This window comes from Chamaea fasciata, unplaced genomic scaffold, assembly GCF_029207755.1.
Source record: "Chamaea fasciata isolate MVZ Bird 193981 ecotype frontalis unplaced genomic scaffold, bChaFas1.0.hap1 SCAF_2, whole genome shotgun sequence".
Lineage (NCBI taxonomy): Eukaryota > Metazoa > Chordata > Aves > Passeriformes > Sylviidae > Chamaea > Chamaea fasciata.
Window position 1 is genome coordinate 55,451,552 of NW_027094087.1, and position 27,425 is coordinate 55,478,976.

Consider the following 27,425-nt stretch of genomic DNA (forward strand, 5'->3'; position numbering starts at 1 on the left):
TACAGATACTTGTTATCAAACAGCATAATCATGAACAGTGTTGGAAAATATCATATAGATGTGGAATAAACTTTAGGCTACTCTGTGGTGTGTTTAGTTACTACAGGAAAAATCTGCACATATTTATTTGTGTTGTAAATGGCACTATTACTCATTCTGTTTCTTTAGTGAGTTATTTTGACTAAAGTGCCACAGTTTCACAAAATGACCCATCAACATATAATAAAATGCTCTTTTAGTAAGTTACTGCTGAAGGGATGTACTCAGAAAGTAATGAAAATCTACCAGGCTTCATAACACAAGTTTTCATTTCCGTTTTTTCAGTCTGTTGCAAAGTTTCCAGACAGGCCATCCATAACAGGGCCTAGATAATTTGCTTAGGAAGCTGCCTTTGCTGTATTTAACCTTTTTTTTTTTTTTTGATCAGTATTTTGTATTTCTAGATCCTACTTCATTAATGAGGTTGAAAAATACTGCCATTGCAAATTAGTTATGGGTCAGCAGCTGCTAATTTTACAATGCTGCACTATTTTCTTCTCAGCTTTGTAGATGCTCTCATATCTCATTTTATGTCTGCCTGGGGATAGATGTGAATATCAAGCAGAATCCCAGGCTTCTTTTTTCTTCTATCCAAATGCCTAACCAATGGTTCCACTAAAATTTGGAAGCATAATTTTAGTATTCTGAAAGTGAAGGATTGTGAATACAAATGTCATGATAAAAGTGTAAGAATTGTGTAAATAGGAGAACCTGGTGTGATTTTGCCCAGAGAAGCTGTGAATCCCTTATAGGTGAAAATAGTCAAGGCCAGGTTGGAGGGGGTTTTGAGGACTTGTCTAGTGGAAGGTGTCCCAGCCCATGGCAGAGAGCTGGAACTGGATGGTATTTACGGTCCCTTCCAGCACATGGAATGATTCATGATTCATGCTGTTGAGAAACTTCTTTTGTTTAGAACACTGATTCACAGTGAGGGTCACAAGGACCATCTCATGGTGTGTCAGTGATCCCAGGAGAGTCAGAAACTCAAAAACCCGGAACCCCTCTCCCTGTCTTCTCCCCACCAATTCTGTAAGAATTTTACAATTTTTGGGCAATTTCGTGACATTTTCTTTACTGCAGATCATTTGAGAGAACAGTTTACACTAAGCTGGATAACTACTGGCCAGGCATGACTGCTGGAGAGGAGAATAGAAAGCTTTTAAAGGAACACATTTCTCCCTGATGAAAGACAATCTCCTTCCCAGCATAGTTTTGAGATTAGAGCCTCACAGATACCTGGATGCAGTTATTCAGCGGTGTGTCACTCATCTCCATTGTTTACCTCTCAGCGTTTCAGATGAATTTTGGCATCAATATACAGCTGCCAGGGGAAAAGTGTAATGCAAGCTCTTGTTTTGCAGTGGTCATTTTAGGTTTCCTTGACCTGGGAGCAGCCACTTCCTGAAAAAGGCTATGCCAGGTAGAGTTCATCTTACCCTCTTCATGTGCTCCTTTGTCTAGACAAGATTAAAAAAAAAAAAATCTTGTTGTTTCTCCTCAGCTCTGTGAGCTAATTGCAGCTCTTTTAGCAAACGCAATGTCTGCCAGTGGAGGTGAATGTAGTATTTCTTCTGTTAGTTGGTATAAGTTTGAAAATACTGCTATGATCCACAAAGAGAACGTATAGGCTGTCGATTAAATGTTAAGGAGGAATCTGGGAAATTACCTAGTTAGACCCACGTGGTTCATAATTGCGAGTTCAGTGGGAAGCTGCTGAAAGTCATATGTGTGGATCCAGTTACTTAGAAATACTTCTACGATAGCTAGAGTATGAGAAGGAGGGAAAGAAGATGAGGAAGGAGCAAGCCCAGCAGACCTCACTTGCAGACAAACTGAGGACCGACCTCAGTTTCTTGCTTCTGGCCTCCTGAACCAGAGGTTCTTGGGGCTTGTGTGCATATTTCCTTAAGAAAGATGCCCTTGCTAGGGTCTTTGTAATGAAGTGTCAGGACTAAATGTATCTATATAAAAAGAAGATAAGGATTTTAAAAAAAAATTTTTGGTTGTATTTGGGAAGACCAAAGCTCAAATCTGCTTTTGTGAGGATTCGTAAGAGTAATAACATCATGTTTCTTCTTTCATTTGTGGGCTTGGTATGCTTGGGGTTCAGTCCAGCAAACATGTAGGTGTATGGCTGATGTACTTCAGGTTGCAAACTATCTCCAGTGTATTTGATAAGTTCTCTTAGGGACTTTAAGCCATCTTTTGGCCTGAATGAACTTCACATGAAGTTGCACTCTAGAAGGTTTTTCAGCCAGCAGCTGATTAGTTTCATGGGGCCTCAGATGTGGATTTATCAAAGACCTTGAATAGAGCACCCTGATGCTTCTGTAGTCCAGGTGGCAGGAGTGCGGGCAAGAGAATAGGCAGAGGCAGTTCCAGTCTCTGCCACAAACATTTCTTCGTGCTTAGGGTGGTGATTTCCTCACTCTTTATTCGTAGGCTTTCAGTCCTTTTGTATACCAAATGATACTTTGCACAGAAAATTCTGTGCTTTAAGTGGAGAATAAGGAATAATGAGGATTTCAAAATGAAATTGTTGGGTCCCAGATGTCTACTAAGTAGATTTGCATGTCTTTCCAAAATTTACTACAAAATACATCCATCTTTGAATGTTGTTTTCTATTCTGTATATTTATATATTGTGAATATGCTCAGTCCCTAAACCCAGATTTGATTCCAACAGAACACTTAAATGTTTCTTTTTTCTTGTGTACAGTATGTTTTTTCTCTTTTTTTTCTTTTATTCTGTTCTCTAAAAATGTAGCCAGCAAAAGTGGTTATAACCAACATTGAAGCTTTGATTAAACTTGGAAATGGAAAGCAGGAGTTAAATTTGGCCTTAAAATAAACTATTCAACTCATTTTTTTGTTGGTGTTTACATTAGTGTCCGAGAAAATGTGTGATCTTATATATTACGCATGTTATAGTCCTTAGGCATAATAAGGTTAAATGAGGACAGATTGTCAGATGTAGCATTTGTCATTACCTTTCACTTGCCTAATTTCATGCTGTTGTGGATTTGTGTTGAACTATTACACTTCAATGTAGATTTTTCTCTGATTTTATGAGGTTTTCTTTACAAAAATTCTTCTTGGCATGCTTTATTTACTTTCAACAGCAGAAATGTTTCTTATTAAATGCAGTTCATCTCCAGTTTTGATTCTTCTTTAAAGAAAATACTGCATGACAGTAAATTCAACTATTTGCTTCTCTTTTGTAAGTACTGATAATGTGTGTTATTAATCACCTTGCCATTGTATGGTTAAAAATATATTTTTTTTTTCCTGTTCAGTAACTCTACCTTCTGTTGTGTAACTGTTCCATAAAGGTCATATTTTTACCAGACAGTAATCTTGAATGTCATGCTTTCTGTTATATTTAACTACTCCATATCTAGATATATACCTGGTGGAGCAGAGTACTTTGCTAAATGAGTTTTGGAGGTTGGCAAATGAATTTAATCCAAAATAAAAGGAATGTTATTATTCTTCCCATGTCTGTGCTACTTTGATATCATCAGACAATTTTGAGAATACATGTAGTTGATCTCTGTTTTCTGTTTATAAATGTGGCTGATGTACTTTATACCAAAAAAGCAATGCTTAACACATGGCAGTGATTTAGCAAAAAGAAACACTTTGTGCCTGAATGCCGTTTGCCTTCTGGCATTCTCTTGGGATTCTCATAAAGCACAGGGAAGTAAAACAACTACCTGCATGTTTGAGGATACAAGTATCTGACATGGGGTACTTACACATAGTGGTTATGTATTTTTGGAGCAGTGTTTAAATATTTCATAGTGGTTTGTTTGGGCATACGTATGCTAGGTGTGGGCATGCAGTGCACACCACAGCATAAGGTGACCTGTAACCTCTACAACATTAAAGGCTTTTAGTGCAGGATTTAGCCTAGTATTTGAAATACTCGTGGTCTTTGCTCTATGTTCTCCAGGGAGGACACAAACTTTCCATGATTTTGCTCCTATTCTCAGTCTTTTATTTCCATTATCGTTCCAGACTGTTTGCATTTGCCTTAAAAGCTTTCCTCTTTGCCTTCTTCTTCCTCCTTCTTTTATATGTAGGATAGTGGTTTAGAAAGAATGAACAAGGGAAAATGGGAAGACTTCTTCATGATACCTCACAGAGACAGAATTTACTTCGTGAAGCAGAGTTAAGCTGTCGTACACAACCAATTAAGTGTATGCTGTCTTTTACTGTGCATGCATGCCCTTATGGAGGTAATAGTAATTTATGTTGGTAGCTTCTGTCATTCTCTCTTAGTGACCTGGGCTCAGACTGTGACATGTTCAGTGCAGCTTGACAGTGAGGGAAGAAGACCTATATATATACACAGTTGTAAGACAGGATTGTTAAAACTGAGGTAGTAAGGTGAAGTTAAAGATCATATTGTTTGCTCGTCATTTGCAAGCAGGTAAAAATCAGGTCTGGTAACTCTTGCAAGGTCCTTGACCAGTCATTAAACTACTTACCTTAAGAAAGACCTGCCAAGCTGGCAATTAATGGGACATAGTGCAGCCAAGAATGTTTTAAAATTAGTCGTGTATGAAATTGTGGCATAAATTTCTTTTGCCTCCCTACAGTTTCTGCTGGTTCATAAGTGGCGAATCACTGCTGGTCTCTTATTGAACTGGAACTGGGCTTATCTGAAATCATACTAAATGTAGAGATGATTTTGCACTTTTTGGTATTGGAAGATGAGTTGCAATCTTTAAGAGATATATGCTAAAATATAAAGCAAGAGTATACTTTGTATGTATTAGTTTTTTCTGAGATTACATATGTACATTTTACCTGAAAAATGCATATATATATATATGTGGGTATATGTGTACAGTATACATATTTTCTATAATTGTTTGCATCTAAAGTACAGCTATTATGTACCTTCCTTGCTTTGGCCTGATTGTAGGCTTGTTTCTTTTCAAGACAACTGTTTGCTTGACTCCGAGAAGAGCATCAACAAAACCAGCCTTGGCTTTTGACACCTGATTGCTTCTTGGTATCTTAAACACAGTAACCCTCATCTCCATATTTCCATGTATGAACTCTCATAGACTACCAATAGCATTTACAGGTCTTAGTATTTAGGAACCTGAGCCATAAATGAGGGCCCTCCATTTGTGAGGGCGCAGCACAGGGATGTATGTAAGCCATTTAGGAAAGCAGCTGAAGGGCAGTGAGGTAAGAGGGAACAGAAGGCTATGGGTGGGTTGGAGAAATACAAGGAAGTGGTGACACAGTATTGACCAGCATGGTAAGTGGTGGGTTTAACACATTAAAAAAAAATATATATATATATATGTATATATATATATTTGGAGGCATCTCAACAAAACACATTTTAATGGATTCTGCTTGGAAATATTTAGCTAGTACAGTGGAAACTAACATCACCATAAAAAGTGGGAAAATATATTAGGTGTGAGATTACAGTAAAGAATTTTTAGAATTGAGAACAAGTTATGTTGGATGCACAAAGACAAAGAGGAGTGATGTGGTTAAAGTGAATAACAAAGGAAAACAACTTTTGCAACAGGCAAGATATTGTGTGTCAGATAAAGAGAAGAGGATGCCTGTAATGATGGATCTGATAAGATTTTTGGGCAGGAACAGGAGCTGTGTGAATGGATAGTGAAAGATAAATAATAGAGAGGTTATGTAGAACAAATCTACTGAACTGACACATAATTGGGATTTGAGAGACTATCTGAGTTGAAAATGTCATTCATAGTGTGGTTTGCATAACAAATAAGACAGTGATGTTGATCAGAGGAGGGTATGGAGTGCTGAGACAGTGGAGGATGTTACTTGCTTTATTTACTCATTCTGGTCTTAGGCAAGACTTCTCATGGGGAGGGAAGAGGGAGAAGGATTACCAGGGGGATTTTAGTGTTGGGGGAAGAGGGTTTAATGGGAACGGTAGAAAGGAAGGCAAGCTAAGAGCAGAAATGGTAGATTTATTGCTCATCCACTGGGAATTTTTTGTTTTCTGATGTTCAGAGAAAAGGCATGGATGAAAGGAAGTTAAGGACAGAGCTGCTTTGAGTACCCCATAGGAAGCTGGCAGAGAAAGAAGCCACCTGAAATTTGGTATTCCTTTGATTAAGAATGACTTTAAGGATAAAACATCCATGGAAGTTTCATGTATATTTTATTATTTATTTACAACTCAGGACCATAGGATGTAATATATTTCGAGATAATTTTTGAAGACGGCTGATTTTATTGCCAGAAACATTTAGATCTGGGGAAACATTTAAAAGATGGATGAAAACTGATTTGGAGTAATAGTTATGTGTTTTAGGGAACAATGATAACTATCAGAAGATTACACACTTGTTGGGGTGCCATACTTGAGATGAGAATAAGCTCTTTTTGAGGACGACCAATGAGAATCAAAAAAAAAAAAATTATATATATATATTTCTCTCTGAATTATCTTGTACTGCCAAGAACCATAGATGAGAATTTCTACATAAATCATATTGGTAGCTAAATACAAAAATATTTAGAGGCGATGAGTACTTGTATTCATTCATCTTTTGAACAGTTATTTCTGTGATGCAGACTTCAAAGAATAGGAAAGAGAGCATAACCTCCCCTGGGATTTCGTCTCTATTCAGGAAAACAAGGAGTACTTTAAAATTCAATTTATTTTCTTTAGATTTCACTAATTTCTGGGTTCTGGATTGTTAATTCATGTAAACTGGCACAAAGCTGTTGAAGTGTATGATTCAGAGAAACTGACAATGCACATTACAAAGTGTGTTTGGAGCAGAATTTGTGTTAAAACCCACCCAACTATTGTTTCAGTTGCTCAGACAATTTCTTTCATTGTGTGAGACTTTAGATTTTTCTGTTTTTGTGTGTGTAGAAGGTCTCAAGTGACATCTGAAAACCAAATACATGGAATAATAATAACTTGGGGCAGAAGATTAGCCAGTAGTTGAAGTCCCAGACTTGATTATAGCTAGACTAAGAAGTGAATGCTGTTCAGTACTCTAGTTTGTAAGACAGCAGTGAAGAAAATTGACAAAATCCTAAATGATGTTTCAAAATACTTTTAAAGAATGTTTGCCACCAAAGAGAATCAAAATATAAAACTTCTGAAGAGCAACCCCAAACCCAAAACAGACCAAATCTCAGTAATTTGTGGAAGTAACTTTTTTGAGTTAGTGAATAGGAAAAAACTCCATTACTTTAATAAAGAACCTGAGGTTCTGCATTCTTTAGGCAGCTGTTCTTTTGTTTGTTTTTATAAGTTGTTTGTTTTTATAAGTTTAATAGTATACTGATGAATGTAGTATAATTTTTAATTTAAAAAGCTGAATTTTTAGAGTCTTTGACTCCATACATAGACATTCATTTTATTTGTATTTGTTATGTGTCTCATTTTTCTCTGTCAGGGATTTTGAGTTATTAGTGACTGCCACGAAGGGCCAGACCCATGTCAATATTGCAGAACAGTGTGATAGGGCCCTTTGAATATGGTATGAAAGGAAAGCTGGAAGCACACCATCTGGAGGAGACCATCAGTGGGCTAAAGCTGACATTTCTGGCTTTCTGCCAGACCTTTCCTGCTGTCTGACTAACCTCAAGATTAGACAAGGAGGGATCTCCAGGCGACTGTGCCCTGTTTTTCCTTTTTTTCTGTCCCATTGAGCGAACTAACCTGCAGTACAGCCAGAATGGTGCAGTCCTGCTTTCAGAGGTTAGACAAATACAAAAGTAAGGAAAGATGCAAAAATCCCCCCAAAACAAAACAAAAAACCCATCCTAAACAAAAAACCCACCCTTTCCCCCCCGAAAAAACAGCAACAACAAAAAACAAAAACATACACACACACACACAAAAAAAAAAAAAAAACAAACCAGAAAAGCTGTAGAAGTAAGCTTAAAATCCATGTATTTTGCTGGCAAAATCAACAGATCTTCTCCCCGTAGCTTCATGGAAATGTTAGCTGTAGGGGACCTCTTGTTGTTTTTACTCAAATTTTCTCCTCAAAGGCAGACTACTCCTAACACCACTTCAGATCAGCCAGGCTTTCATTGGTGCACATTGGTGAGCGGGTTTCATACACTGGACCACTGTGCAGACGAGTAACCTTTCTTTACAGAGAACACAGTTCCTTGCTCTTTTTGTGTCTGCCTTTCCTTTCCAAAAAGCCTGCATCTGTGACCATATTCTGGTCTTGTGTGCCACCTCAGATCTGAGATCATGATAATGCCACAGCTCTGCTATCATACACAAACTTCCAGTTCTGTTGTTCATTGCTCAAGCTCTGTGCAGTGGTGTACCTACCACTGTTTGAGAAGCCTGAACGCTATGTTTCATGGCCTTCTCCAGCATGTACTTCCACTTCATCTGCACTGCTTCCTCATTTACTTCTGCATTTAGATACCATGCCCTCATGATCCTAGCTTAAAGCTTTCTCCACTGGGTAGCAAGCCAGTTTGCAAAGATGTGCTTTTGTCTGGACCTTTATCTGAGATCATCCAGCATCTTGTGTCTGGAAGCGTGGGACTGGGGATAGAAGAAGAAACTACACTGCATAGCTGATTGAGATTGAAATGCTGCTTCACATTTTTACAGCCAAGGACCATTATGACGAGGTAGTGAAATTCATCTGGACACAGTGATCTCCTGCTGTGTCCTGAGTGCGTGAGATTCATCAAACTGGCTAAGCAAGGACTTAATGCGCCTTGCAGGAGCTTGTGTGAGGTGTTCAGAAGTTAATGAGCTGAATTAATTCTAAGAAAACTGAAAATAAAGTCTCAACTATATATAGATAGAGAGATATGTATAGGTACGTATATAGCGATTGGAAAGAACGTTCCTGAGGAGGAAAAGAGTTTATGAGGCATTTTGATGTCTTTATATGAAGCTGTACAAATTTCAGCCACTTAACTTCAGCAGGAATATCCTGGAGTGTTTGAAGTGGGTGAATAGTTTAAAATAAATAAGGTCAATGAAGAAGACCCTGTTTGCCAGCCTGAAATGTAAATTCTTACATTCTGAAGCACCTTTGGAGATTTTGCTCACACCTAAAAAGGAGAGTTAAGTTATTAGGTCCTTCATTTTATAAACTTTTGGGGTGAAGAAAGTTCAGTTATCTCAGCACTTTGTTTGGTCAAGATCTTTCAACACATGGTCATCTGTCCTTGTTATGTGAAAATTTAACTGATATTTTAAAAAATATTCTTGAAAGTGCATCTGAGAGGGTTCATGAAGACCAGATGAGATTTGTTTGGATGTCTTTCTCAGAAGCAGTCTGTGAACAATATCCCATCTTTTAAAAACATTATTAAAGATGTTATTTCTTGTTCCAGAATTGCCCTTGGCTACAGGAATAGGTAAAATTTTTATGGTGACATTTGCATTCTCTACTATTAAATAGGTGGGTTTTTTCTACTGTTTTACTTCAGGGCAGGCATTTGGCAAATATAGCAACTCTGGTTGTTGGACTGGATTCCTTACTGAAAATATTATTGCTCATGCAAGCATAATGTGGGCACACAGAGTAAAATTTGAAGTACATATAGTAATACCACAAAAAAAGTTAATTTTATTTTTAAAGTTAATTAGTAATCATGAAAACATTCAGGCAGAGTTTGTCTTTTGTCAGCTTTTGTGATCAATAAGGTGTGCTTGTCAGAACTCTGTAAATGTTTTCTCACCTCTCACCTGTCTCATATATATCATCTGAATACAACAGAGCATGATATTAAACTATGAAGGTCATGGTAAAATGTAATATATGTTGGTGTAATATTTGAATTAGATTTGATACTTCAGTCTTTCCTTTGCTTCCCTCTAATAGAATATATCTGAGACGTAGCTGTTGCCACTGAATTAATAATAATGTCTGCTGTAAGATAACGGGAGCTAGGTAGTCATGGTAGCTTTGGTGAAGGAAGTGTACTGCATCAGCAGGGTGTGTGGTCCACGATCTCACTGCTCGATTGTTATGGTCTCACTTCAGAGGTACTCGTGAGTAAGACAGAAGGGTATGGTTCTAAGCTGTGCCCATTCCTTCTCTGCCTTTGCAAGAAGGCAGAATGGAGCTCAGTGGAGCTCCTTTCCTGCTGCTAATAGTTCTGGAGGTCTGAGTTGGGATACTGAGAGGATGTACTGTGTTAAGATGTGGTGATCATTGCATGTCTGCCACAAGTTCGAACCCTTATGAAGTGCCCGGAGAAAAAAAAATAAATCGATCTGACAGCTGTTCCTCTGTGAAGTGGCCCTGGGAATTGCTGAACATCATTGGCACACATGATTGTGCATCTGACCTCAGGATGAGTAGCTCTGAATTTTGTTAGCTCCTGAGAACACTCATGGAAAAGAAATTCAGAAATCTTTTAGACTATCATGGTATCCCAAGTCAGGATCAGTTATATTCTGTCAGATCCCTGGTTTGCTCTTAAAAACATTCCATTCTGGTGTGGTACAGTTCTTACTGTTACAAAATAAATATCTTTCTTGCTGATGTTAAACATATTGCTTATCACTCTGTCTTTCATGGATCTTTCTTATTTTCAGCAGCCAGTTTGGTATATAGCAACTTACAGATCTCCTTCTTGGTGTCTTTTTGTGTACATGGAGCAATCCTCATTCTGTTCATGTTCCTCGCAGGTTATGCTTTGTAGAAATCTATCTCTGTAATTATTCTGCATCTTTCTTGGAGTGTGATGCCCCAAATTGAATGTGAGATAGCTCTGTTCAGAGAGGATTACTTGACTAATGCTGTAGCTTTTTAATGGTATTGTATATTTATGCAATATACAATAAGATAGGTATTAATTGTTTGAGATCTTCTCCTACAGAAATGCAACAGAAAAAGTGGTTCCTCCTGCATATATACACTTCATTATTTATGCAAGTAATTATACTGTTAATTATTAGGGATACCCAAGTACTTTGCATGTGTTCTTACTAAGTGACTCATATGTCACCCTTAAACTGTAGATTGGACCCAGCATCAGATTATAAACACTTGAATGTCGGTGCCTAAATGTACATCATATGTTAGCAGTGTCACTAAATTCCTGACCTAGTCAATGGAGCCTGCCCAATTGGACATGCCTTACTGAGGGTGAGACGAAGAATCTCATTTAGGTCCCCAGACACCAATAACTGTATTGACTTGTCCTCCATTAACTGTAAAAATAATTAGTTTACAATCTGGACTGGGATCTCATTTCATCTCTCCAGTTTACCCATGTCATTCTGATTTCTGATCCTGCCTTCAAAGATACTTGCAGTCTCTTAGAGCTCAGTATCATCTGAGAATTTCATAAATATAACTTCTATTCCACTGCTGAAGCCATAGATATAAAGATTGGATGGCTTGGGACCTGAAACGCAACCCTATGGAGCCCTACACAGTATGCTGCTCCATTGTGATTTCAGCAATTGTTTTCCGAGCGGTTCTTAAACTAGACAGCACCCATGTTACTACTTTAATAATTAAAAAAAGCCTGCTGTTGAAAAATGCTTTGCTGTTTTGTGGTTTTGCATCCTCAGGATTATGAACTCACTTAATAGTGACATTAGAAGAACCATCCTGTTCCCCTCCTCCCTTTATTAAACTGCTCTCTTTACCTTCTGTGTCAAATGCTGACTTCGGTTTATTTTGAATTTTTGCAGAACAAAATGTCCTTATGTAGTTCTTTCTCAACTACTCCCAGATGTGGGAGTAGTTAAAATACATACTATTCCAGTACTGTACTCTGGATGGTTCTGGCAGTGTTTTGAAAAATCTTTTCTCCCTGATCTCCCTGGTTTGGTGCTTTGCAACAGATCCCCACCATTGGAGTGTTCCTGGTTTTTTCATCTGTAACTTTGCAATCATTACATGGAAGTTTCCCCAAGACCTGAATCTCCCTCTGGCCTGAAACTACATCGATTCTATGTGTTTAATGTACAATGCAGCACCAACCCATTTGAAAAGCAGTGCCTCTTTATACTCCCACAAGTGTTATCCAGGTCTCTGTTACTCCAATTAAATAATAGTTTATTTAGATATCTGGTTTCTCCAGTTTCTTTCCAATTGTATCGTGTGGGCACTTAGAACTTTAGTGGAGTCATTCAGTGTTCTTTCTTATGTGCTTAATTAGTTTATTTCAAGTAGCTTTCAGACCCCAACAGAATTCCTTTTCAAAAATCCCCACAGGATTTTGGTTTTTTTCCCACACCGATCCTGACTTAAAAGTGGTTTTCAGTTAATGCAATGAATCAGGGTGTAAAGTTGTTTTCCTCATTTTCATGATATAAGCTCCATTCCTGTCCATTTGCTTACACAGTGCTGCCCACTTGCTCTGGAAGCCAAATTCCTCAGCGTCTTCAAAGTCTAAAATAGAAAAATGTCTCATCAGGAATAGGATCAGTTAAAAGTCTTTTCATTTCTGCAAAATTCTGTCTATCAAATTCTTTCCCTGTTGCTGTGGTGGTGGCGCTGATTGTGGTAGTTGAAACAGTAAGTTATCACAATCCACTCTGTTTCTTGTCCTTAGTGCTCCTGAGCTGGAGCTTGTTCGTGTTGGAGATGCAGATTTGCCAGCCACTTTGCGTCTTGCACAGGACTGGAATGCTGTCTTTCAGATTTCACTGTGAAACTTACTTCTTTGATCTTGTAGTTTCATTTCAGCATGTACAATTTCAGTCAGCACTTGTGACAGCAAAAATAAGAGCCTTGTAACTCTTAGCCCAAGCTTCTTGTGCTCAAACAGGTTTCGTCTTCAAGGGTTTAGAAAGAAGTCATGCTTTTGATGTGCCAGATTAAGAATTGTGTCTCATTTTAGAATTATACCGTACCAGGGTTCCTTAAATAAAAGATGTGGAGTTACAGCTAGGATACTTGATCTCCGAGTATTTATTTTCCATTTAAATAAATTGATTTTGCACTGTTCTGATGAGGTCAGGGTGCCAGACTTTAGGTTTGCTTGGTCTTAGGAGAAGCAACTGTTGTGCTAAAGAAATTCCACTGCACTGGGAGGCTTTGAACCCTGTGGTTTTGGCAGCGGTTGTCTTTTGACTTTCCAGCAGACATGTGAAACCCTACAGTATCTGTCTTGAACAGCAGTGAAACAGTTAACACTGCCAACATTTAGAGCAGCTGTAGTTACTTCTCTAGTGTTGCCATCCAAAGGGAGGAGCGGAACCTTGAGCTTGGACCTCCGTGTTGGCAAGGTGGGAGCACAGCCAGGCTCTGCGGCATTCAAGCCCTTTGTCCAGAGCCAAAATACTGCAGGTGGAGTACATTTCTTGAAAGCTGAATAAAGCAGAAGTGAAACTGTAAACTATGGGCAAATATATATTCCATGTTCTTTTCTGGACCTCGTGCCCTAGTAACTTTAAACCTCTTTTATGTTCTTTCTTTTATGTATAAAGTTGTGTCCTTTAGCTCATTTGTAACACACAAATAGCTCCAAAGTCTCCATCTCAGTCTTGGGTGTGGGCCAGCATTTGGGAGTCTCAAATTGTGAAATGGTGTCATTTTTCTCTTTGAAGTGCTTTAATTCACCAGTTCTAGGAAGAGGTGTCAGAGTGGGGTCTGTTCTCTTTTCATGCTCAAAGGGCCTGCTTATGACATGTCTAAGCAAATAGGGGGAAGATGCACACTGTGGTTTTGATTCCTGTTAGTGAGACCCTGAAGAATGACTTTCCTGCATGGTCTCTGATGTTCACTATGTTGTTCAAAGACCTAATGTTCTGTCATGTATTATTTGTGCAATAGAGGTGCATTTCTATTATATTAGATGCAGAATGATATTAGCAGCAGTAAACTGCTGTAATTTTACATGATTACTTTTTGAGGTAACACAAAAGATCCGCCTTTTCCCTACATATTTACTTTACTCTGCTCAAAAAATCATGGAATTTTGAGGCTTCAATGGATCTCTGAGGTCCAGGTGGTCCAACTGCTTCTTAAAGTAGGGCCATCTAGATCAAGTAACTCAGAGCCTTACCTGGATTTTGAGCTTCTCCAAGGATAGATATCTCAAGTTTTGTGGGTACAGAAGGCATTTCTCCCACTGTATGACCCTTCTTTTCACAATTTTTCCACCCCTTATATTCAGTGAGAATGTCCCTTATCACAAAGTGTGTTCATTGGCACCTTGACTCTTTGGGAAGAGTTTGGCTTTATTTTCTCTATACCCTCCTTTTAAGTAGCTACAGACAGCAGAAAAACCTCTGCTTAGCATTCTTTTTTAAAGGCTGAAAAACCCCCGAGTTTCACAGCTTCATCTTGTATGTAATTTTCTCCAGAAATGAATTTGTTTCTGAGACAAAAGTATATTATAATGCAACTTTTAATATTTATTTTATTTTTAAAAATGCAAAAGAAATCTTGAAATGTAACATATATATACTTTGAGGATATGTTCTTTGTGAAGCAATTCTGTTGGGAACTGTAGGTCGCTGTTGTGTGCATTTGGTGTTTTTTTGTAGAGCATGTATGTGTGAATACGTGTTTTTGAAGTTTCTCTAGGTGATATGTAGAATGTTATGATTAATGCTACTGGAATTTTAAATATTTCTTCGTGTAAATAATCATTAAAGTAATATAAAATGGAAATCTACAGTAGTGCTTTTTGTCTATCTGTCCATACATCTACAGCAGCATGAGAGAGAAAAAGCAGTCCTGTCCTTGAGGCTTTATTTCACCAGAAGTACATTACACATCACCTGTTGATGATTTCTTCTGTTCAGCTTGGAGGAAATGATCTTCAGCTGGATTCCCCTGAGAGCTAATCAGAGTCAGTGCTACTGCTGGGATTAACAATGAGAAATTGCTGAGCTCTCCTTGGCAACTCTTACCCAGTTCTGGAGCGTTTGATGTCAACAGAAGTACCAAATTCTGCCATACCTGATGGTGGGTAGGAGACCATTTCACTACAGCATTGTGCAGCCCTTGTAGAAAGGTGAGGAAGCTGCTGGCTAAGGTGCATATCCAAAGAATCTGAAGAGTCTGCTGATCAAGCTAAGCTCCTTGGGCATTCAGGTTTGTGAATTTAAATTAAAGATAATTGAGGGTTTAAATTTTACCTTAAACGTAGATGATACTATTTTCTAGGTAATGAAGTTACAAGTACTCAAAACCTTTAGGCTGCCTTTTGTAAAACCTTGCAAACTAATGCCTTGTCACTGAAGACAATAATTGATACTGTCCTTGAACCTCTCGCAAGTCCTTGATTTTTGGCACAGGCTTTATTACTCAAATATGAAAAAGCCAGGAGTTAATAGACAAACTTGCAATTCCCTGATCTTAGCAGATGGATCATAGCCATTTCAGAGATCAATGACTGGTAACTGAATTATTCACTCTCTTAGCAAGGAAATATCTTGGTATCTGATCTGCAGTTTTCTTCAGGAAGCCCTAGTCATTTACAAATACGTTTTTTTCCCACTTGGAAGAAATTTTATATGCACTAGATACTCTTTGTCTTCCAGCTCTCATTTAAAATTTAAAAAAAAAAAAAAAAAAAAAAGGTCTGTCTAATCCCTAATCCTCTCCTGAGGTTCTTCAATTTTGCTGGAGAGCATAACCTGTCATAGTATCCAAATGTGCATCCTTTTAATGTGAAGATTTTGGTTCCTCTTACATAAAAATTTAAATATGTGTCTAGCAAGATATCTGCTTCCTGCATGTTTCAAACTAGTTTCAAACAAATATTTTCACTTTAACAGCAAATGTTATCTTCTTAGTAATATGTAATTAGCTGTTAACTGTAACTAGTATTTTCAGAGTCCTGATATTCAAATATGCAGGGATATATTAAAAACTGTTTTACCATCTTTCTGGGCTCATTCTTACATTTGCTTGCTGTAAGCCAGTAAATTTGTTGTTTGGTTTTGTGTTTCTATCACAGAGTGCTGCAAAGCTCATATTTTTGACAAAGAGCCCTATAAATGCCTGTCTCCCAGAACCTTTGTTGTTTTCCTTTGTCTTGACAGTGAGCCATCTTTCTCAACATCTCCTTTAAAAATTGCCACTTCTATAATATTTCCTAGTTTTACTAGTTGTGCCAGTTTTGCATTGCCTCGTGCTTTGGTAGCAGTGGCAGGGAAGGTCTAAGTGGCTGACTTGGTGGGACTCTTTCCTTGTGCTGTGAAGGATGGGCACGCTGGGAATTGAGCATGGGGTGTGCAGCGAAGAGCAGAGCAGAGGGATGAGCTATTGGAAGAGAGGGACTTCTGAAGTGGCCTCTTTGCTTGCTGAAGAGCCCTGTCGTGGTGCCTGGCCTGAGAGCAGATGAGTAGAGAGGAGACAGGCTGAAACCCTGGTTGCTTATCTCCACGCTCTTCTCAGTTGCTCTGTTTTCATGCCTCCAGCTCAGCCGTAAAGCAATAATTAACCTGAGCCTTTTAATTTCTCCCAGTTGGCTTTAAATTAAACTCTGTTGTCATGTTGCGTGGAGTAATCCTTCAGGCATCAAACATTTGAATTTTTTATTGCTGCATGGGTATTTACTGTGTGGTCAGTTTTCATTTTATTATTAAAATGGTATTCATTAGTTTTGGAATTGTCATGTTTGTAGAGAGGAGAGTCTTAGATACTGCACATATAGAGAAGAGAAAAGAAAAATCCCTGCTCTGTCAGTGCTGCAGGGAAGTCCAAAGCTTTTTAACAGTACTCATGGTCAAACCTCCTAATATGAAATAAAATGTGGCGAATTAGTTTGGGAAAATTTCAGGTGAAAATCCTGTTGCTAACCTCTGTTTGTTTCTTGAATAGAAATAAACTCCTATATTGTTTGTTTAGTTGTACTGAAGTGGTATTGTTTGCAGTTGTTTTAGGTACAGACAGCTCTTTTCAAGGCAGGAAAATTTTGGATTTCTTGTAAAGGCATTCTTTAAGATTTGCAATAGGAAAGAGCCAAGAAAAAGACAGAATCTTTATTTCAGCACAGGCTCTCATAAATCCCATATTAGTATCCAAACAGTGGGACTAGTGATATTTTTTTTATGTATCATAGGTTTATTTGTGCTCTAGTTATTGGAGAGTCTAAACCTGCTATTTTATTAGTGTTGTTCAGTAATATGGTCCGTAACTATAAAGCCTATTTAACACTTCATAAAGCTTTCAAGGAAACTTCTTACAAATGTTACGCTGTGTTTTTATAAGTTATAACCCTCTGGAAATCAGCTTATTATCAGTTTTCCATCAAAGTGAAGTGTTCAGAAGAGTGGAGGATGATCTAATGCAATCTAGATCGAAGGCATCAGTGAAACTTGATGTTTATCCTTGCTTTGTCAAAATGCATCTAGATAGATGCAAGGCAAGTGAGGAAGACATACCCAGAAATTAAGGGTGCTGCCTGCATCACTGTAGTAATAATAGTTTTTAAAGTGAAGCTGTAGCCCTCTTATTTATTTGTGAAATGAAGGGCAGAAACTCCAGCACAGGACAAGATAATATGGTTAGGGTGAACTTTAAATATTCAGAACATGAACTCGCTTCTTTGCATTTGTTAAATGATGGTATGGAAATCTGGTAACGTACAAAAACTAATCTAGCAGTGTGCCAAAGTAATTAAAGCAAAGTAAATAATCTCCAGTGTTCTTATTCCCCACAGAAAATATGTAATATCTTATCTTTCCAAAGTACTTTTCTGCTAATTCATGATGTCTTTGTAGGCTCTCCTTATTCAGCCAGTGCTGTTGTTTTCCATGGTGGAGAAATTTCTCCCCTCCTGTCCTGAGGGGAAAAAATGTATTGGGTACTGTCTGTATTTCAATAAATTATGTTTTTTCCATATAGTGGAAGTCACGAAGCCAACAGCTGTAATCCTCTCTGGTCATTTACTGTTTACTTTGCCAAAGGGCTTTGTTTACCTGAGGTGTATGTGGTATATGATACTTTATAACATCGTCTTGGTGCTGTGGTACATTTTGTTGCTGGAATCCAGGGACCTGATGTTGATCTTGTTTTGGTACAAATTAGAAGTAGCTCTGTTAAAGTAGGTGAAACATAAGGCTGTTGTGAGGCAGAGAAGATTATCTGTCTTTGAGTCATCCAGAAATATTAGACACTGATGACCCATTGCTCTTGAAGTTCCCTGTTACTGCAGACAGGAGAAATAGAATAGGTCATAAATTGTGTTAAAATTGTCCATTATTCTTACGTTGGAGAGCATGTTTCCTTGTCTATTAGAATGTGCTGAAACTTAGTTTTAAATAAGACAATAAGTAACGTTCAAGTCTGTGCTGTGGTGTAGTGGTCTGACCTGAAACCTTTACTTTTGGTTTTGGTGCTGATTAAAAGGATGTGTTGCTGTGTGTAGACAAGGAAATGACAGAAGACAGCATGAGAAGATGCTAGGCAATTAAAGTACTTTTTTGACACACATAAAAAAAAAAAAAGAAAAGATCAGTGGTTCTAGACAAAAGATCCTTTGGAGACTGCATGACCATCTTTCATTCTGGACTTTCTGTCTTGTGTCACAGCTACTGTGAGAGGATTGTGATCCCATTGGTTGTTGGAAAATTGCCAGTTCTGTTACATCCCTTTATTTCCAAATAAATGTTAGTTTATGCGTGATGGATAGCACCTTTACTGGGAACTTCCAAGTGTTATGGGGAAGCTGAATCCAGCATTCCAGTTAAGATGAAGATGTCAGAGCTGAATGTCCCTGGGTCCAAGCAGCAGCAGGGCCAGGCTGTATTCCTGCAGGAGCATGGTAGTAGGCACATACACATGCAATGTATACTATATACATTATATACATGGCCAACTGCACAGATCCACAGACACACTTTATCCTCACGCAAGCTTGAACAGCAGCAATGACCACTCACTGCTCCACTCACTGGCTGCCTAGGACTTACACTTCTTAGTGAGGAGTATGTAATGTGTATGTGTGTACAGTATGGAACCACTGTTCCCTAAATATCCTGTCTCTGCTGGTGCTGGCACCTGGACATATGAGCTGCCAAAGCCTCTGTTTTGGTCCAGCTTCCAGAACAAACTCCCTGACATGGACACAAATACACACTACAGACCTCCTGGCAGCTGGTCTTTCATGTGCCAATTTTCCAGTAGCTGGTGCTGAATCCTCTTCCTCCACATGGGTGTCCCAATCTACATCCAGGTCCTCCAGTCCCTCCAGCAGCTGGCTGGGACTCCTCTGGTCCCTATGGTAGCCACCTCCTCTGGTGGCCTTGCCCATGGGCACAGGCTATTGGGTCCCAAATAGCCTCTCCCATGGAATTCTGGTAATGGGCGACTCCTCTGGCCCCCAGGGTGCAAGCTGTCTTTGTGGGGCTGGGTTAGGGCTCATGTCTCCCAGGGGTTATTTGGGCTCCCTGAGCTGCCACAGTGCCTCCAGGCTCACTGTGTGCTGCAGATAGGAGGACTCCAGTGATGGGATGGGGGAAATGGGGCAGGAAAGGATTTGGGTCCTCCTTGCAAACTGATGAACCCCCGTGCTTCTTTGTGTGCATGTGGAGCAGATTTTTTTCACAACAGTCTAACACCAGGTAGCTAGACAGAGCAGGTTCAGTGGAGCAGCTTTTCCTTGATGTTTCTTGACATTAACAGCTCCATTTGTCAATTAGATTAGAAAATAAAGTTGATTATGTGTGTCTGCAGGGTGGCACTGTACTTTTTGACCAGTAACTGTAAAGTAAACAGGAAAGGTCACAATAAGTAGTGTTTTAGTTTAGTTATACCAGCTATAAGGCCAGTGGCTTACGGTGAGGCTGTTGTTATTGTTCCCACAGCCAGCAAGCAATATTTAAAAGACTTATATATTTATAAAGGGACAGATTTGGGTGACATGACTCTATTTTTTTTTTTTTTTTTTTTTTGAGAACATTTTCTGTAAATATAGAAAAGTTCATGTGCATGTTTCTTTAGTAGCATTTCCATGTACTTGTTTTGTTTCCAGTAAATATTGCAAGCTTCCATCTCTGCACTCAATCTCTGACAGAAACAACCTTCTGAGATGAGATGTTCAGATGAAGATATTTGAAGAAAATAGTGGATTTGCTTAGATAATATTGATGCTTTTATAGGGTCATTAATAAAGATCTGTCAGAGCTAACAAAAACTCTTTAGAGGGTACAAAGCAAAAGTGTTTAGTGTTAGCTTTAGTTTAATTTTCCCTAGTTAGGCCATACTCATTTCCTCCAAGGAAAACAGGACTTCTTATTTTTGCTAATTAGAAGTACATCACTGGTCTGAATCACATCTGTAATTAGCAGCAAAATTTTAAGTAGATGTCAGAGATTTTTTTTTGGTATAAGATTTGCATTGTTAATCTACTGTACATGCATACGTATGCGTAAATACAGATTTAATGAACAAAAGGAACAGCTGGTTGTTTTTCAAAGCAATCAGGTGCTTCATAGGCTGACATTGCTCTTCCTTCTGCTCAGAGCTGAATTTGTTGCATCTGAACAGCTCTATTTTGTCACTGGAAAGTAAGTGGGGTTAGGAGACCAGAAAATAAGGCTCTGCTTTGCTTCTGTCATCCACTCAGTCTAGTAATGCACTTCATGGAAGTGTTGGTGTAAATAGCATTCCTGAGGCTTGTTTGCGTGGTTTCTGAGACAGATAGAAGGAAGAAAATGCTCAGAGGAGGGAAAGATTTTGGGGGAAGGCTTGCAGTGAAGCAGGCTTGGGAGATGGAAGAGCTGGTTTGGAGCATGGTTCATGTCCCTGCTGCATCCAATCTGAACCACTGAATAGGTGCAAATGTAGATGGCAGGATAAAAATGGAAACTATTCAAACCAAAAGCAATTAACTTGTATACAGATGGCTTTCTGGCATTCACAGCTGCATAGATTTTGGTTGTGTATTTTTTAGATGTGCCGCAGAAGGTTAAAGCCTCTATACGTCCATCTCCAGCTGTTCATGCACATAAAATAGATAAGAAAATGAAGCCAAGTAAGCATTGTGTGTAGTGCCAGACTTGCTTGCCGCGATAGGCATCTCAAACAGTAGTGCAACATCCTGCCCTGTCAAATGGCCCTTGTATTGGCCTTTTATGAGAAGAAATTACTTATTTTATATCAAAGGAGTCACTTCAATTTCATAAAAATGAAATATGGAGAAGTGCTACGTATATGTCATATCTCTAGGATAAAGCCAAGGGCTGAGAACCCTGAACAGAAGTGGAGGACTGCTGAAAGTATGAAATGTAAGTTCTTCATGCAGCTTCTGTATATCCTGGAAACTGTGTTTCTGGAAACTCTATGATTTAAGCAGTTTGACATAGAACAAAGTGTGCTCTTCGTGTGCTCTTTATACTGCAATGCAGGCAATTAAATTACAAAAAAAAAAACTTGTTAAGCTATGCTTTAAAAAAACAAAACCATTTTGGGTTAACATGGAATATGCTTTGATTTGCATTTTCATGTAGAACATGATAAATACTAGTTTGGGTCAGAGGAAACCTGCATTTTTGTCTTGCATTTCTTCACCTTTAAAAATTCTTTTTAAAATAATTTTAAAAAATATTTGAAATATCTGTTTCAAATCGTCAAAACATTTAGATCAGGTTTTCCAAAACTGTGGTATAAGTGCATCTGCAGATATTTCAAGCTGATACACGGCCTCCATTACCATGCAATTACTACTCCGTGTGCAAATATTGGCCGTGAGTTGTCATCACTGCTCAAATGGAACAGTTGCAGCCCTGGCATAAAACTATCTCAGTTTTATTTCTCAATCTTTATTTTGGTGACATTGTTAATTGGAATGATCTTTCTGTAGCTTCAGGTATGGCAGTTTGGCTTGGTAGTGTTTTTTGGGGGGATGGTGGGTGGATGGTAAAAAACTCACTTATCTGTTTTACTTTTGGTCGGACTTCCTACTGAAAAGCACCATAGCCACCACCTTGTGAAGCCCAGTTGGCTTGCAGTTCATTGGAGTGCCTCCCAGAGGGCCCCAGTCTTTCCTTATTGACTGTGTACAGTATGGATCTGTGCATGGATTGCTCTTAATCTCTGTGTGCTCCTGCTGCCTCGGCACAGTGGTGAGTCTGCAGCTGTAGAAGCCGTGTACTCCATCTTCCTGCTTATTTCTTACAGAGCTCCCTTCTGGCATGTTGGTACCTGGGAAGGGATGTCAAGACTCCAGATTGTTCTCTGTTGTGAGAAGTGGGACCTAGTCTTTCAGACAGGAATTTCTCTGTGGGAAATGGGAGGGTCACTCCTATCAAATCTAGAGGGATATTGCACCTGTTTACTCATCACTAATAAGACTTCTCTATTTAATGTTCTCTGGGGTATGCGTTTCTCCCTTGATCTACTTGAAGTGCTCTCTCGTGGTTAATGATCTGAATTTGCCAAGCACACTGACTCATTTTGGTGCTGGTTTCCATTATGTAAGCTATTAGCGGGTCACTGCTCAATGCTGGAAAATCTGTTTCAGGCTAATAGCGAGGTGCACAAGTGCCTCTCCACGGTATATTTGCTACCTGTGCACACGTGTTCTGGCTTGATAGTTGGTAGCAAATCCCACAGCAATATGGGATGCAGCATCTATTTTATTAGCAGTCAATTCCTAATCAGCCTTTCATTAACACATACAACACTTCACCTTTTCCAGGGTTTTTTTACTGTGTGACTGAAGGAGAGTGAGAGGAAACATGCTGACATGCAGAGGAAGGTGTTGATAAGTAAGGAAATCAAATTCTTCCCAGGAGAAGCAGTGTTCTTGCAGTAGAGGAGGTAATAATGCAGGGTAAGGAAGTGTCTTGGAGCTGCATATTAAATCTGTCTCTCTGACATTTTCCCTGAAAGTCAGTAACAAGGCTTTTGAGGAATTCGAATTTATGAAGGCAATTCAGAAGAGAAGTAGTGCGACACAGAAAAGCATTGAAGAAAACTTGGTGGGGTTTATTTTAGGTCTCAAGTTTTGACAGCTCAAAACGACACTGTAACAGTAGACAGCAATTACTACAGGAGCAGGTCCTTCTGTTGCCTTTTCTTTCTTACATTCAGATAATGTCCTTTTGCTTACAGATGGTTGCCTTCATATGCGCACAGATTTTTAGTGTTTCCTACACTGTATAGATAAATGGAGAATCGATGAATGAAAATTAGAGATGAGTCCAAGCTTGGATTTTATTTCTTAAATTCACCTATTTTCCATGAGGAGAGGGTCAAATTTTCTGGCTATGGCAACATTCCTAGAAGAAAAGTGTTCAAGGTTATTTCCTTTTTATATGCTGTTTCTATGGCTGAAAGCCCCTAACAGATGAGCTTTTGTGTATTGATTTTTTTTTTCTCTTTAAATGATGTCTGAAAATCTTTCAGGGAATGAAAGAGGTGAGCAAGGAAACAAAAAAAAGACCCTCAAAAGAGCCTAGCATTCATGCCTCATTCATTTTGGAGGAAGGTCTCTAAGTTAGGCCTCACATAACTAGGATAATCCTAGGAGGAGCTTTCATCCATGCAGTCATTCACAGGCCGATGGGTAAAGCCAAAGGGTTTTGATGGCAGTACCTTTCCTTACCAGGGAGAAAATGAAAAACACAGTCTTTGGATGTTGCACAGGAAGGAAATATCACAGTTAATGCCTGTGCTGAAGTCTGAAAAACCTTTTCAGCATAAAGTAGTGCAGAGACTGTTTCCCTAGAAGGAAAAGGGACGCTGAAGGATTTATTGTGTTGCAGTATTTATTATGTAAGAGGAATTTGCATGGTAAAGAGAGAAAGCAGATTTTTTTCAGAATATGGGGGATGGGATGAATGATGTTAATGAAAAGCTGATTGATGGAAGCAGAAGTTTGTCTACTATGCCACTCATATTTTCTGAACCTCAGAAATCATTTTATGGACATCTGAGTTAAATGATGGGTGTATTAATCCTTTGGCATGCAAAAATTTTATAGAGTCTGCTGTGCCAAGATGGTGGTGGGATGAATCCAGATGTGATCCTACAGATGTTAGTTAGGGGGCCTGTTCTCCTCAGCTAAGAGGACAGCTTCAGAGAGTGTTTAAGCCCAGATATGTTTGGCACTGCATTTTGGCACTACAGATCTCTCCCCACATGGAGTGGAAATGCGATACAGCCACAGCTTGGATTTAGTCCATCCTCTTCTAGGTCCTTCACCAGCCATTTCAGGCAGGACTCCAGTTGCCATGTACTCCTTGCTTTGTCCCACTGAAACTGGGGGGGCCTAGACAAGGGATGGATGGTTGTTTAGATGCCTCTGTTTTTCTTCGAATGCAGGAACCCTCGTGATTGATAGGTGGTACTCTGACAGTCGGGATTGTTCTGTTTATTTTAGTTCTTGTTCTAATAATAAGACTGCTTGAATCGCTGTGTTAATAAATACAATCCCAAGTAGAAGCATGTGTATTGCAGACTATTTTTGTTGTTTTATTGGGCTTCTTCACATCCTCCTTTTGTGACTAAGTTGAACCCACAGTCTGCCGAGTGTCTGCCAGGATAAGAACCCGCCTGCCAGACTCAATGCCACTAATCATTTCCCTGTTTTATTTCAGCTAACATCCCTAAACATCAGCTAGCAGGACAAGAGCTTGTTTGGTGGATGGAAATCAGTGTCCTGATTTCTCCTTGACAACTCTAGTGTTTTGCTGGTGGCCATAGCTGGTAGGACATCACATCCCAAGAAGTCCTCTCTGGCACTGCCACCGCTTGAGATTGCTTTGAACCCCCTTTGTAGCAGACAAAAATTTCCTTTAAAAAATTAACTCTGCAGGGATGAAGGGCTTGTAAACCAAGTGTTTAGAGTGACACTTTAAACTGAGGCACTGTGAAAAGCCAAGATTATGTGCCCTCATTTGAAGCCTAGCAATCAAGCTGAAAGTTTAGAGATTGCCTTGTGGTACACTATTATCAATTAACCACCTGTCAGGGATTTTCCATGACTCAAAGAAGTAATGGTTGGCTGGCTGCTGCTTCCTAGGTAGTCCCTCATAATATGGTCCTATTTCCTTTGTCTTAGGTAAAATCTAATCCTTGACATTGCAAATGATTTTTGTTTGTTCTCATTATGTCATGCATGTCTGTGAGATGAGTCAGATGCACAACTCATCATGACCAAGACAGCTGAAATTATACAGAAGATACTGATTTAGTTGCTATTATTGTTTTCTCTAATAAATGGGAAGTCAATCATATGTTAATTATTTTTCTTCAGAACAGCTCCATTAAAATTTAAACTGGTGTTATTAGCGGCAAGAAAATATCTTTCAGCCATGCGAAAACATTGTGTGGCCAGCAGACCTTGTGATCCTGTTCTTGGGTTGTAAATCTTTCAAAAGCTGGTGTGCCAGAGTGTGCCTTTATTCCCTAAGTGAAAGATGGGACTCTTACTCTTTTGTATTTATTTTTAATTTTAATTAATTACATGTATCTTAAAATTCACAGTTTGTGGATAGCTGTTCTCCCTTTTCCTGAACCCATAGAGGGACCTAATGCAGTAGAACCTTAAGATGATATTTTAAGATTGCATGTGGGATGGTGGTTAAAGAACCTAGGCCTTCACTATTGATGAAGTTGTAAGACATGTGCTTCTAAACTCCTAAACATTTCTAAACATTTCTTCTAAACTTCTAAACATTTTTCTGAATTATAAAACTTGTACAGTGCTTTCAATATTTAGTTCTCTTTGTCTTAGGAAGGCTTAAGCTGAAAAAACTCAACCCACTCTGTGATCTAAAGAAAAACTGGAAAGATTTTTTGTCCTAAAACTGTTGAATGGCTTCCTGTGCAGACAGGGAGTGTTATCTAACTGATTGGAACAATTTTAAAATATGATATGCCTGCACTACATGAATAAATTTTACAATTCGGGCCTTAATTGGGTAATGCAATTGCACTCACAGACACTTCAACATTGTGGCAACAATCAATGCATATAAACTTACTGGATTTCTGTATGTAGTTATCTAAGAATCTCATTTGTAATCAAATAGTCTTCTTCTAATTCAGAATGCCAGGCCAATTTTGGTAGTCTTTTGTAAATGTTTCTAATTTGAAAATACCCTGTAATTGTTACATTTGCTCAATATTACAGAGTGGAGGGGGAGCCCAGGAGTATTTTGGCTTTACAAAGATCTGAATGTGTCACCCACTACACACACAGTGCCGAGGTATTCCCTAACAATTCCTGGGACACGCTGCAGAGATATTTGTGAAAATGTTGTGAAGATGATCATCCCCTCGTGCTCCCTCTTGTCTCCTTTATCCCCAAACTCAAAACCATCCGAACAAAACCTTGAAAGAGTCCTCAAGACAGAAGGTTAAAATCTACATCTCAAAGCAAAACAAGAAAGGTGCTATTGATTGCAATTTAATCCTAAAACTCAGAACTCAGACTCCCAAATTGGAAGATTTTAAGAAAAAGGAAAGATTTTCCCCTCAATATTCATGCAGTTTAATTTTCCACGGCTTCTCTCACTGTGGGTGTGAGGGGGTGGAAAGTAATTTGAAGTTGAAAAGTGCACTTTTGATTTAGAGCCTTCCTACTTTCTCCAGATGAGATGGTTTCCTTTTGCTTTCCCTAAAACAAGGACAACTGTTCCATGCATTTTTTTGCTGTCCATCTTCTTCCTTCCTATTTCGTCAACTGGTCCTCCAGATATCCTGCTGAAGTAGGACTATTAACATACAAAATCCCAAGCCTCCAAATGCTTTTCTAGCCTTCGAGTTACTCTTTTGAGTTGCCTAGAAGTGGTTTGGTGTGGTGGCTGACAGCAGACCTGTGTAGGCCTTAGAGTGTGAATCCCGAGTGGGACCGACATAGCCGTGAGAAAGCTAACAGCCCTTCATGGAAACAGGAACCGGCAACAGCAAAAAAACAACTTGTTTCCCAGCAAAAGAACTCTACAGATTAAGACTGTTTTCTTGCACCTATTTCAACAATCCCACCTGTCTCAGCAAAGAATGAAAACAATCTCACAAACAACCCTTTCTTACACGTAGACACCTTGTTGGCAAGACTGACCAGTTACCATGGGGTGACAGCTTGTCACCAACCGACAGGGCATAGATATGGGAGGATTTATAAAACTCTATATAAAGGGGTGTATATGGCAAACTTTTAACTTTTTTCACTCCTTGAAAGAGTGTGCCTTGTCTCTCTGAAACGAGGTCGACAGCGACAGTTTGGTATGGCAGGCATTTGTTTAGTTGGTCAGTAGAGTGTTTTTTAATGACTTTTCTTTTTGTTTGTGGGGTTTTTTTGGGGGTGGGGGAATTGTTGTGGGTTTTTCTTTTTTTTTTTTTCATTCAGTTTGTCAGTTTTCCATTATCTTTTACATAATAATCTGAGCTTGTGGCAGGACTTCATATCAGTTTTTGTTTCCTAAAAGTGAGCACGCCAAATCAATTACCTCAGAAACTTCTGGTGCCTAATGCTGAGGGTTACAGTAAGTG

The 27,425-nt window shown here is 38.9% G+C and overlaps 1 protein-coding gene across 4 annotated transcripts in view; it reads left to right on the forward strand.

The window, feature by feature from the left end:
• Window positions 1–14,404: 14,404 nt before the first annotated feature.
• ENOX1 (ecto-NOX disulfide-thiol exchanger 1) overlaps window positions 14,405–27,425 on the forward strand; it is a 309,445-nt gene continuing 296,424 nt past the window's right edge. For 3 of the 4 annotated variants that reach the window (XM_066176215.1, XM_066176214.1, XM_066176217.1), the window contains exon 1: window positions 14,410–15,068. The gene's annotated coding sequence lies outside the window, so the exon portion shown is untranslated. Of the gene's footprint in view, window positions 15,069–27,425 lie in introns of all 4 variants that reach the window. The other variant, XM_066176219.1, reaches the window with a different exon arrangement.